Here is an 11,255-nt window from a genome sequence, read left to right as displayed (position 1 = left end):
ATCCATAACGATGATGATGACTATAATTTCCTGATAGGGTTGTTGTAAAAATTAAGTGAGATGATATTTATAACATGCTTACCACTGTACCTGACTGTTATATTTTTTATCATAAAGGCTGGGTGCAGTGGCGTACACCTGTAATCCCAGAGGCTCTGGAGACTGAAGTAGAATTGCAAGTTCAAAACCAGCTTCAGCAACTTAGCCAGACACTAAACAACTCAGTGAGACCCTGTCTCTTAATAAAAGGGCTGGGTGTGTGGTTCCGTAGTTGAGTGCCTCTGGGTTCAAACTCCAGTACTAAAAAATAAAAAATAAATTAAAATTCTCTAGGGGCTCATTGCTAAAGAATTAGTCTTCAGCCTGTGGTGCTACTGGGAAGTGGTAGAAGGAGTTGGGGCCTAGTAGAAGAAAGTTAGTCATTGGGGGTGTGCTCTTGAAGGGACTATTGGGACCCTCCCCCTTCTTTTCTTCCCAGTCAGCATGAGATGAACAGAACTCCTCCAACACAGACTCCCACCATGTTGTACTGTGCTGCTACAGGCCCAAAGTCAACAGGGCCAAGTGACATGGACCAAAATCACTGAAGCCATGAGCCAAAATAAACATTCCTTCCTTCTTAGTTGATTATCTCAGGTATTTTGTCTCACTGATGGAAATCTAACACACTGACACAGAGTTTAAAAGGTTGCTGCTAACACACTCGTGAATTTACCTGTAACTCTTCTAAGTTTTAGGATTAAAGCTAATATCACCTTGAATGAATCCCTGTGAGAGATACTATTCCACAGTGTATAATTAATAATAGACTTCAAGGGAGGGTTTTCCTACTACCTTTAGTCTTACTAGCTTCGTCATAATTAGTGTGGGTCTGTGTACCCTGACAGATTCTGGGTTCTTTCAGGACAGAGGCAATGTTTAACATCTCTTTGAATTACTGAGTCTACTTAGTCTCTATTTCTCTCTCTCTCTCTCTCTCTCTCTCTCTCTCTCTCTCTCTCTCTCTCTCTCTCTCTCTCAGTACCAGGGATTGAATCCAAGGCCTTGTGCATGCTAGACAAATACTCAAGTACTCTGCCACTGAACTACATCTTAGCCTTTTTAAATTTTTACCTTAAGATAGAGTCTCTATGAGTTGCCCAGGCTGCCCTTGAACTTGCCATTCTCCTGCCCCAACTTCCCAAGTTGCCAAGATTGCAAACATACGCCACCATGCCCAGCCTTCTGTAGACTATCTATAAAGGAATAATGTACAATTTAAAATGCATACATGGTGCTTGGGTTGTGGCTCAGTGGTAGAGCACTTGCTTAGCACGTGTGGGACACTGGATTCAATCCTCAGCACCACATAAAAATAAATAAAATAAAGGTATTGGGTCCACCTACAACTGAAAAACTTTTTTAAAAAAGAAAATGCATGTAAATACACTTAAAACATTATTTTACATTTGAGTTATGTTATGGTTTTAAGTGATTGTAAAGAATAATTTCTTTTAACTCCCCCAGGTCTAGTAAAGCAACATAAATACTATAGGTGCAGATTAAAAGACAGTTAGCAATCATACATTGCACTTAGTTTCCTAATTTTCAAAAAAGAGGTCCATTTGGCATTTGGTATTTGAGATATGGGTTAGACAAGGGAGAAAGATACAGGAAGCTGGAGATGTCTATCAGTTTGAAATTTATAGAGTGGTCCATAAGTTCGGAGAAAATTGGGAGGCGTCAACAAATGAGAGCTACTTGGTACCATGTGACTGAATAGAATCACCTAGAGACAGGGCATAAATTAAGAGGGGAAAAAGGGTCTTCAGTAATCCTGGAACGTCCCAAAACATAGATTTGGAAAGAGACTGAGAAGCCATAAAAGAGATAAAATTGAAGTGGATCAGAGGATGGTGAAATTAGGAGAATCAAAACAAAGCCAGTCTTCACATGCTCAGTTGTCACTGTCCCTAGCTCTTTTCAGCTCATCCTTTGATGCCTCAGCTATCTCAGGGACATTTTCCAATTTTGGTGAATTTAATTGGATCCATGTTTCTAGTTTCCCTGATTGATCCTCTGCTTCTCATGCCCCTCACTCAATAATCCGTTTTACATGTATCTTCAGATTTGGCTCATTGGTAACTTTCGGGACCTCAGAGTCTAGGTCAAGGGTACTGCTTCCCTAGTCTCAGTTCAGATTAGCCATATCACACCTTCCTCTTCTACTCTTCACCTGTGCTCCTGTCCATTGGAGGACAGAAAATTGCTCTTGATGCTCTTGGCTTCAGACCCCCATACTCAGTTTTCAGAAAAGAAATTTGCACCTCCTTAGACTTATACTGAACCCTGCTTCCTTAGACTTCCTCCTTTGCTAGTCCGGAGTCTCTGCAGAAACCATGCTACGCCAACTGCAGTGGCTAGGGCTCTTGCTATTACCTCTTCAGGCCATTTGAGCCAGGTTTCAAGTCTTTAGCCGAATGGATTAGCCAAGATTTTTACTATATGAGAGTCTCAGTGGCTATGAAATAAAAATTTTCTAGAAGAGAGGTGTATAAGTTGACAAATTCAATGATCAGATTCTCAACCTGCAGTTGGTTGTTGCTTACAATAATCATGTGCTAAATCATTAGGAATTTCTAGAGCGAGTGCAAAGAAGACTAATTAGCAAACACCTGATATTTCCCCTAGAGACTGGGGCATATAAATTGAGAGAAGAGAGTCCCAGGATAATTGTATAGGTTCTAGAACTCTTTTAGGAGGGCTGCAATTTAAGGGACCTATAATCATTGGTTGGTCCCTGCTTAACCTAAATTCTTACTAAATAGGGTTAGGAATGTTTAAGGGAAATGGAGAGTAGTGCCTAGTAATAAGTCATTTGGATGCCTGATTTTCAAGGCCGCCACACAACCAGATCTCTAGAAGCAAAGAATTTCAGAGTTCTAGTTTTTCTATTATTTCCTTTGTCTGAGGATGCCTGGTCTAGAACAGCTATTTTCTTTATTGCGGTCCTTCAGTTAATGATTACAAAAGTGGAATCTTTTGGTATGAGTAACTTGATCTTTTTATTTAAAAATATGTTTTGATATCTTTCTATGTTACTTTCTGTAGCTTTTTTTTTTTTTTTTTTTTTTTTTTTTTTTTGGTGCTGGGATTGAATCCAGAGCCTTGGTGGATGGGAGGCAAGCACTCGACCAACTGAGCCATATCCCCAGCCCTAATTTTTTTTTTTTTTTTTTTACTTCTATATAATGTAGAACTATATGGATGTATCAAAATTTATTTAGACAAAAACTATTGGTTATTTTTGGTTTTCTACACACTCAAACAGTACAAAAATTCATATCCATGTACATATTTCTTTGCACATTTGTATGAATTCTGTTATGATTTGAATATCCCTGAAAGTCTCATGTGTTCGGAGGCGAGGCTTCTGGGAAGCGATTGAACTATGGGGGCTCTGACCTCATCATTGGATTAATCCATTGATGGCTGGGAGGTGGGGGCTAGTGGGGAAAGCAGGACCCTGCGTGCTTGCCCTAGCAGGGTTTACCTTCTCTCCAGCCCTTTTCTCCTCCCCCCTCTTTCCCGAGTACCATGAGCTGACAGCTTTCCTATGCCACACTCTTCCACCATGATCCATTATGTTCTGCCTCACCTCGAGCCCAGAGCAATGGAGCAATAGAGTCAGTCAACTATGAGCTTGCCCTTATAAGTGGTTCTTATCAGGTATTTTGGTCATAGTGCTGAAAAGCTGATACACAGATTTTAATTAATTATTATTATTTTTTTTTTTTTACACATTTACTGTTTTGTTTTAAAGGAAATTACCAAAGAGGCAGATGAAGAGATAGATAAAGTACAGGGGAATGGAAAGGATTTTATGCCCTTCATGAGCAAACCACTCTCCAGAAACCTCTGTGTGCTCAACTGATCTGAAGCACTCTGAATCCAGTCCTTTGGGTTTTTATGGAGAATTCATTAAGATAGGGTCAATTGATTAAATGCTGACCAACTTAATCTTTAGCCCCTGTTTCCTCCCAAGGAGGGGGAGGGCCTAAATTCCCAACCCTCTAATCCTACTTTGTCTTTCTTTTTTGTAAAAGACAGTGTCTCCCTGTGTTGCCCAGACTAGCCCCAAACTCCTGGGCTCAAGTGATCCTCCTGTCTCAGTCTCCCGAATAGCTGCAATTATGGGCATGTACCATTGCCCTGGCTTTGCATTGGTTTTTCTGGTGATCAAACCCCATCCTAAAGCTACTACCTAGGCCTGCCAATCATCTGTCAACTCATTAGCATAAAAAATACGTTTATCTTGAAGATTCCAAGAATTTTAGGAGTTGTATGCCATGAAGGAGATGTGAAGACCAAATACATATTTCACAATATCACAGTTCACCACCCGTCTTCTATTAGGCCTTGAACAGGATCCCTTACATCAAAAGAATGTACTCAAAAGATAGTGCTACATTGCTAGAATCCTATCCTATCACTAATAATTAGTCCAGTCCATCATATGAATCTGTCTCCCAGGGTGAATCCGCTAACGTTTTCAAGCTTCTATTCAACCTCGTTAGTTTTCAAAAGCAGCAGTGGTCTGGTCAAACACACAGTTTCATGCTTTCAGACACTGTGTATAATTGAGCTAAGAAAAAATGGCATCTCTTGCTCTGAGCCTTCTTCAGTGTTGGTGTAATATTGGATTCTCCTCAATTCATAACCCATTTATTCATTCCTTTACCCTCAGCTGCTATTCTTCCTTCTCTTTATTTGTACCTAAAGTGTTCTGCCTTTGGAAGTTTCATTAGGTCTAGCCACTGTGCTTGTCTCAAATGCAGGTAGCATTGCTAGTCCATTCCCATTCAGATGGGGTAAGGTTACAAAAGTGCAGAACTAATGAGTTATTTTTACCACCAGGAATTTGGCTAATATAGCTGCATTCATTATTAACCCCAGTTTTGCCAAATGGAGTGAAGCGCAGCCAGCCCCATCAAGCCCTTGGATATTCTGACAAGATTTCTTAGGAATCATCCCTACTTCTAGCGCTTCCAGCGTTGGTCTGTGACCACTGCATCAGGTAGGGTAAAAAGCAAAACTACTTGTGGTGATGTGGGGGAGAAATAAAAATTATAACCGTTATATCAGTGTACTTCTCTCTTAGAAGGAATTATGTGGTCTCGTGAGCATCCTATCCACCGCCCTCCTCCCCACAACCACCAGGAAAACAGAAGAATATCTAGCAGGAACATTCCTTCAGTTGCACTCCTGCTGAGTGTGAGCAAACACTGGTGAAGGTGTATAAAGCAGCCCTTCATACCTTTTTCTTTCCCCTGTCCCCATTTTAGTAACTGATCTTTTGGTTACCCATTCTACTTCTCTATCAAACGATTGCTTTGAGGCCTATGTCCCTGCCAGTTGTTGGATGTTATGGATTATACAGTGTGTTCTTTGGCCTGAGAAAATGATGATCAGCCATCCAAATCTGTACAATATCTTCTGTTCTGGTTTCTATATTAGCACTCTGAGCATTTGCATCTTTTACTGAGTAAGCAAAGCCCAGTTCAGAGACAGGGTCTATTCCTGTCAAAACCCACTTTAGTTCCCCAGCATCAGTCTGACTTGCCAGCTATGTTCAGGGCCTTCCCACTAGGGAATCTGTCACATAGCCATCTGCCATCTCTGTTTCCTTTTGCTGACAGATATAACAGTTCCTATTGGCATTATGTTCCTGAGAGGGTGTAGGAGAAATAAGTCTAAATTCAGTCCATCTCTGAATTGCCACTGTGGTCCGAATTCACTCATTTCTTGATCAAAGTGGTCTTCTTGAATGAACACATGGGAATATTTGCTTGACAATTCCAATCAACTTCCAAACCTAGAAGCAAGTTCTTCTGATGAGCATTAGCATGTCTACTTTAATGTGCCCCTTGAATTTCCATGGGTCCATGCCCACATTGGCATCATTTTTATAGGCCAGATTTCTCATAACCCCTGTCTGAGTATATGGCAAGACCATTGGTCACCACCTACCAGTCAGTATAAACCCACCCACAGGGGTTTTTACCACTGTTCAATTCTTCCATCACTGCTAGGAAAACAACATGCAATTCAGCCTGTTGATTTGATTTGGTTTTACCTTCTTTGATCAGAGTGGCATTTGTCCAAATAAGTTGTCTGTTCACCATGGAACTGCCATCCACAAACCCAGAAACTCTCTGTCATTGGATGAGAACTATTTATAAGGTACTGTAGGATCCGGCAGCTCCCACCTAGTTCCAGGCTCTGTCCTTGGGGAAGAGAAGCTCCCTGCTTTTGAGCGTTTCCTCTCAGCATTCCCGAGGTAGCATGTTCCTTATGAACCATTTCTATTTTATTGTGAAACTTTTCTGGGTATTGCCAATACTCAGTAGGGGTATTTCAGGCTTCAAGATTATTTTATGTCCTTTGTTTATAGGAGTAGCTTCAATTAATATCTGATAACAAGATGGTAAATCATGATAGTGGAAATTCTCTAGTCCAAAGCCACAAAAATTGCTGGGAAGTACTCACAAGGCTTACGTTACAAGCCCTACTCCAGGTTCCACATAGAACTATTGCACAGAGACTATGTCCATACCATCCCTCCAGCTTCTATTTTATACTGTGTGGGCTCAGACAATCTTACTGGTTCCTCTGTAGCATATCCAGTTAATATTGCTTGTAGGGCAGTTTGACACACCTTCTTTTCTTCAATATTGGATAGTCAGATGTAAGACCCATTCCACAGAACACTTAGGTAAACACAATTTCTTTACGTAAAGTCCATTTAAATATTTCAACTTTTATAATCCTACCAACTCTTACATTTTTATGTTCTTTTCATCAAATAGTAGCCAGAGTCAGGGCTTCACCAATGGAGCCTGGTATGATGAACGGGTGCCTATACCAAGGAGTCCCAGATAATTTTCTTCATTGCCACCTGACTGTTGTATTCACTTGGGGACTTTGGGGCCCCAGCAGGGAGTCAAGCCAAAGAGCCCTTTTGTCAATCTTCATCTTGATTAATCTGCCTGACTATTGCTCAGGGCAATTTCAGATCAGAGTTCTCATGGTAATCTTTGCCTTCTTTTTAAATGTCTCCAAATTGAGGTAAATATAGCAAAATTGTTTGGAAACCCTTAATGTTGGGTGACCAGCTGGGGATATCTTTGGTATACACCACATTCTATAGTGTTGTTTAAGACCTGTGTTTTAATTCCACCGATTTCCATTTTACTCGTTCCATTCTTTTGTGTGTGCTGGGGACTGAGCCCAGAGCCTCGTGTATGCTAAGCAAGCCTCATGAGCAAGGAGCCTCTTTTCCCCTAGGACAGGTCTATTGAAGTGATGCCTATATGGGGTAATAAATAAAGCCCCTTTTCCATTTCTTTTCTTTTTTGGTACTGGGGATTGAACTCAGGGGCTCTTAACCACTGAGCTACATCCCCAACCTTTTTTTTATATTTTATTAGAGAGACAGGGTCTCACTAATTTGCTTAGGACCTCACTAAGTGCTGAAACTGGTTTTGAACTTGCAATCCTCCTGTCTCAGCCTCCTGAGCCACTTTGATTATAGGTATGTGCCACCACCTCTGGCCCTATCCCATTTCTTAATAACCATCCAGAGAGTTCTACCTTGCTGAGACCAGTTTTATGTCTCTTTTATGTATTTTTAAATTTTTCCTCTTAGTTAAATCTTAATTGATTTTTTTCTTAATTCACTTTATTTGAATCAGTTAAAGGTTAAATTAACTAGATCATGAGACTATGGAATCCAAGAGGGCATGACTATTTATCCCACAACTTTGTCTGCTAGGCCTGTTAGGAGTTTGTTAACCCTCTTTCTTTAATTCATGTCTTTAATATTGAGCTACGGGTACTGGATCAACCCAACATGCTCTTCATTCTGTATCATTAAAAAACCAAAGATACTGCTCCTAAATTAATTCCTCCTAGAATCCATTTTAGTAATGGCTCCTCAGAAAGCTCATGGTACCAATCTACAAAATGAAGTAATTCCTTCACACTATACCACCTAGTTCCAGTAGTTTCTTGGTTTTGCTCTTCCTCCTTCCTGACTGCCATCTCAGTAACCATAGGTCTTAAAACTACTCTCTGGTGTCCCAGAGGCTGGTGGCCAAAGTTCAGACCAGCTACAATCTGAGCTTGGTCTAGCATTAAGGTCCAACCTAGTACTCTCCTTTATGATTTTAGTTATTGTAGACAAGAACAACCAAGGAATTTTTTTAAAGATTAGTTTGCATTTTCTTATGTATCCAGGGAACCAACTTTCTGGGAATTGCATCCATCTCTAAATTCCACAGTCAACTTTTGCCCTTAGTAACTGTTTATAGCACAGCTGTGGTTCCAGACCTTAGGTGACTACCTGGCCACCCAGGAACCAAAGGTTCCCCATCCCCCACCCTTTTATCCTTTTCTTCCCACACTAGATGTTTCTGTGAGCCATGGCCATTCTAGCAAGGCCCCCTTCACTGATACAAACTTTGAGGATACAGAGAAAATACCAAGCTCAGTTTTTCCTGTACAATCACAACATGCTTTAGACACCAGATGTGTGGATGGGGATTTTCCCCACACATCGAGCAATCAAGCAATTCTGCAGTGGAATTGCAGCTGGAGTCCTCTAGTTCAATTCAATTTGGACACTATTCAGATGGAGGATTAGATCCTTTGGGTTGAGGGCTCAGTCTCATAAGTCTGTTCCCTACTTCTGACGCCGATTTCAATCCCTAAGTTTCTGTGCTTTTTGACTAGCTATAAATCAGGGTTCCCATTATGGGGGTTCAGTTGAAACCTTTGGGTTAAATTGATTTGCTAGAGTGATTCACAGAACTCAGGGAAAAGTGTTTATCAGTTTATTAATAAAGAGTGTTACAAAGGCTAAGATAAAGAGATGTGTAGGACAGAATGTGGTGTCAGAAGGAAGGAGCTTCCATGCCCATCCTGGGTGTGCTACCCTTTAGGAATCTCCATGGGTTCTGCTATCCAGAAGCTCTTATGAATACTTGAACCAGAGATTGAATGCAGGGGCACTTAACCACTGAGCCACATCCCTAGCCCTTTACATTTTTTATCTTGAGACAGGTTCTCTATAAGTTGCTTAGGGCTTTGCTAAGTTGTTGAGGCTGGCTTTGAACTCATGATCCTTCTCCTCAGCCTCCAAAGTCACTGGGATTATAGGCATGCACCGCAGCACCTAGTTTCCTGTGACTACTTCTGTAAGACACTGCTTTAGTCAGCCTTTTTGCTGTTGTGACTAAAAGACCTAACAAGAACAATTAGATGAAGAAAAGTTTCTTTTGTGGCTCATGGTGTTAGAGGTCTCAGTTCATAGACAGCCAGCTCCATTCCTTGGGGCTCAAGATGAGGAAAAACATCATGACTGAAGAGTGGGGTGGAGGGAAGCAGCTCATATGATGATCAGAAAGCAGAAAGAGAGACTCCCTCTCACCAGATACAAAATACATACCCTGCAAGCATGGCACCGATGACCCACCACCTCCAGCCACACCCTACCTGCCTTCAGTTACCACTCAGTTAATCCCTTAACTGCTTGGGTTAAGGCTCTCATAACCCAATCATGTCACCTGTAAACCTTGCATTATCTCATACACGAGCTTTTGGGGGACACATCACATCCAAACCATAACAGATACATTCCTAGAAATGAATTTCTTAGGCTAAAAGATATACACATTTAATTTTTGAGAGATAACTACCACTTAAGAGGCTATATTATTTTTCAAGCATATCAATAATCAATACTGTCTGTGATATCTGTGTTCATAAAAAATTAATGAGTATTATGATTGCTTTTATGCCTATTTAAGTTTGTATTTTATTAATATTAATTTAATGTTTAATTTGATACTATTTGTTAAATACATAAAACAGGTATTTTTAGTTATTGCTTTTTGAAAATGACAGTTATTATTGCTTAAAGGCATATCAAAAGTATCTTGGAAAATATACTTCACACATATGAATTGCATTGTGATAAATACTGAGGCCTACATAAAGCTGAATGGTATCCTAATGCAATTTTCACTCTGGTGGTAGTGTAAGAACCTACTAGTATACTACTAACCTAAGATAGTGAACAGGGGAAAAGACAAGTGTTAAAGATCATCTGAGAATAGACCTAGTTGAATTTCAAGTTCCAATTACAATGCTGAGATTAATGTATAGCATTTAAAACTTTTAAATGTTAGTGAGTCTTGACAGGACTCTTCGAAATCAACTGCAGGTGCAGTCCTACTTGTTGAAAGTCCACCAAGAATATACTGACCTATTGGTCATTATTTTTCCTAGGTAGTTGTGACTTTTCTAACATAATTTCTCTTGACCTAAGATTACTCCAGTTCTATTCAGTATCAAAGATAACAACTTCATTGTTTCTCTCCTTTTCCACGGCAGGGATCTTCCTTATTTTATGCATTTGTCAATAGAGTTCGTTGTTACTGTTTTTCTGTACCATGAATGGCATAGGTTATGTTGGTGATACTCCCTTATAATACAGTTTGCATTCTGTGTGTCAGGTTCCAAGCTAAAGGCTGAGCTGCAATTAAGGTCAAACTGAATTTAAAAGCCAACTTGGGATGAATAGTTTGGAAACTAGCTAAGAACTGAATCATGTAGCAGAGACAACTGAATTGAGAACAGGCTCACGGTAGACTTTCAAACTTTTGGAAACGGTTCAAACTAAGACAGCTAAGGTGATGAAGTTCAAGAGTGAAGACTGGCATCTATGGATGTGTACATTCCAAGAAGTCATGGAATTGAAAATCCACCAACTATGAACAACACCACTGTTCTAGAATAAAGACTGATTATATCAGAGGAGGAGTGAGTGTTGGAGAAGGACCCAACCAGTTGAGTTAGGTCACTGTGTATCTCTAACAAGAAAGTACAATATGAAGGTACATTTATCCTACCTTACTTCCTATGTGGCAGTTCTCATAATTCTTAAGAGCCACAGTCATTTCTGATTTTATAAGCATGATCCATGAAAAAAAAATTTTCTTTTTTTTTGCGGTACTGGGGATCGAACTCAGGGCCTTGTGCTTGTGAGGCAAGCACTCTACCAGCTGAGCTATCTCCCCAGCCCTGAACAAAAATTTTCTATGGAAAAACTAGAAATCCTTAGGAAAAAATACCTCTTTGGGGAGACCGCACATAAAACCTTAATATCCTAGGTCGACCAGATGGGTTTTTCAGTTATCTAAATTATAACCTAT

The sequence above is a fragment of the Sciurus vulgaris genome (assembly GCF_902686455.1).
Source record: "Sciurus vulgaris genome assembly, chromosome: 12".
Classification (NCBI taxonomy): domain Eukaryota; kingdom Metazoa; phylum Chordata; class Mammalia; order Rodentia; family Sciuridae; genus Sciurus; species Sciurus vulgaris.
The sequence above is the reverse complement of the archived record's forward strand: the minus strand, read 5'-3'. Positions refer to the sequence as shown.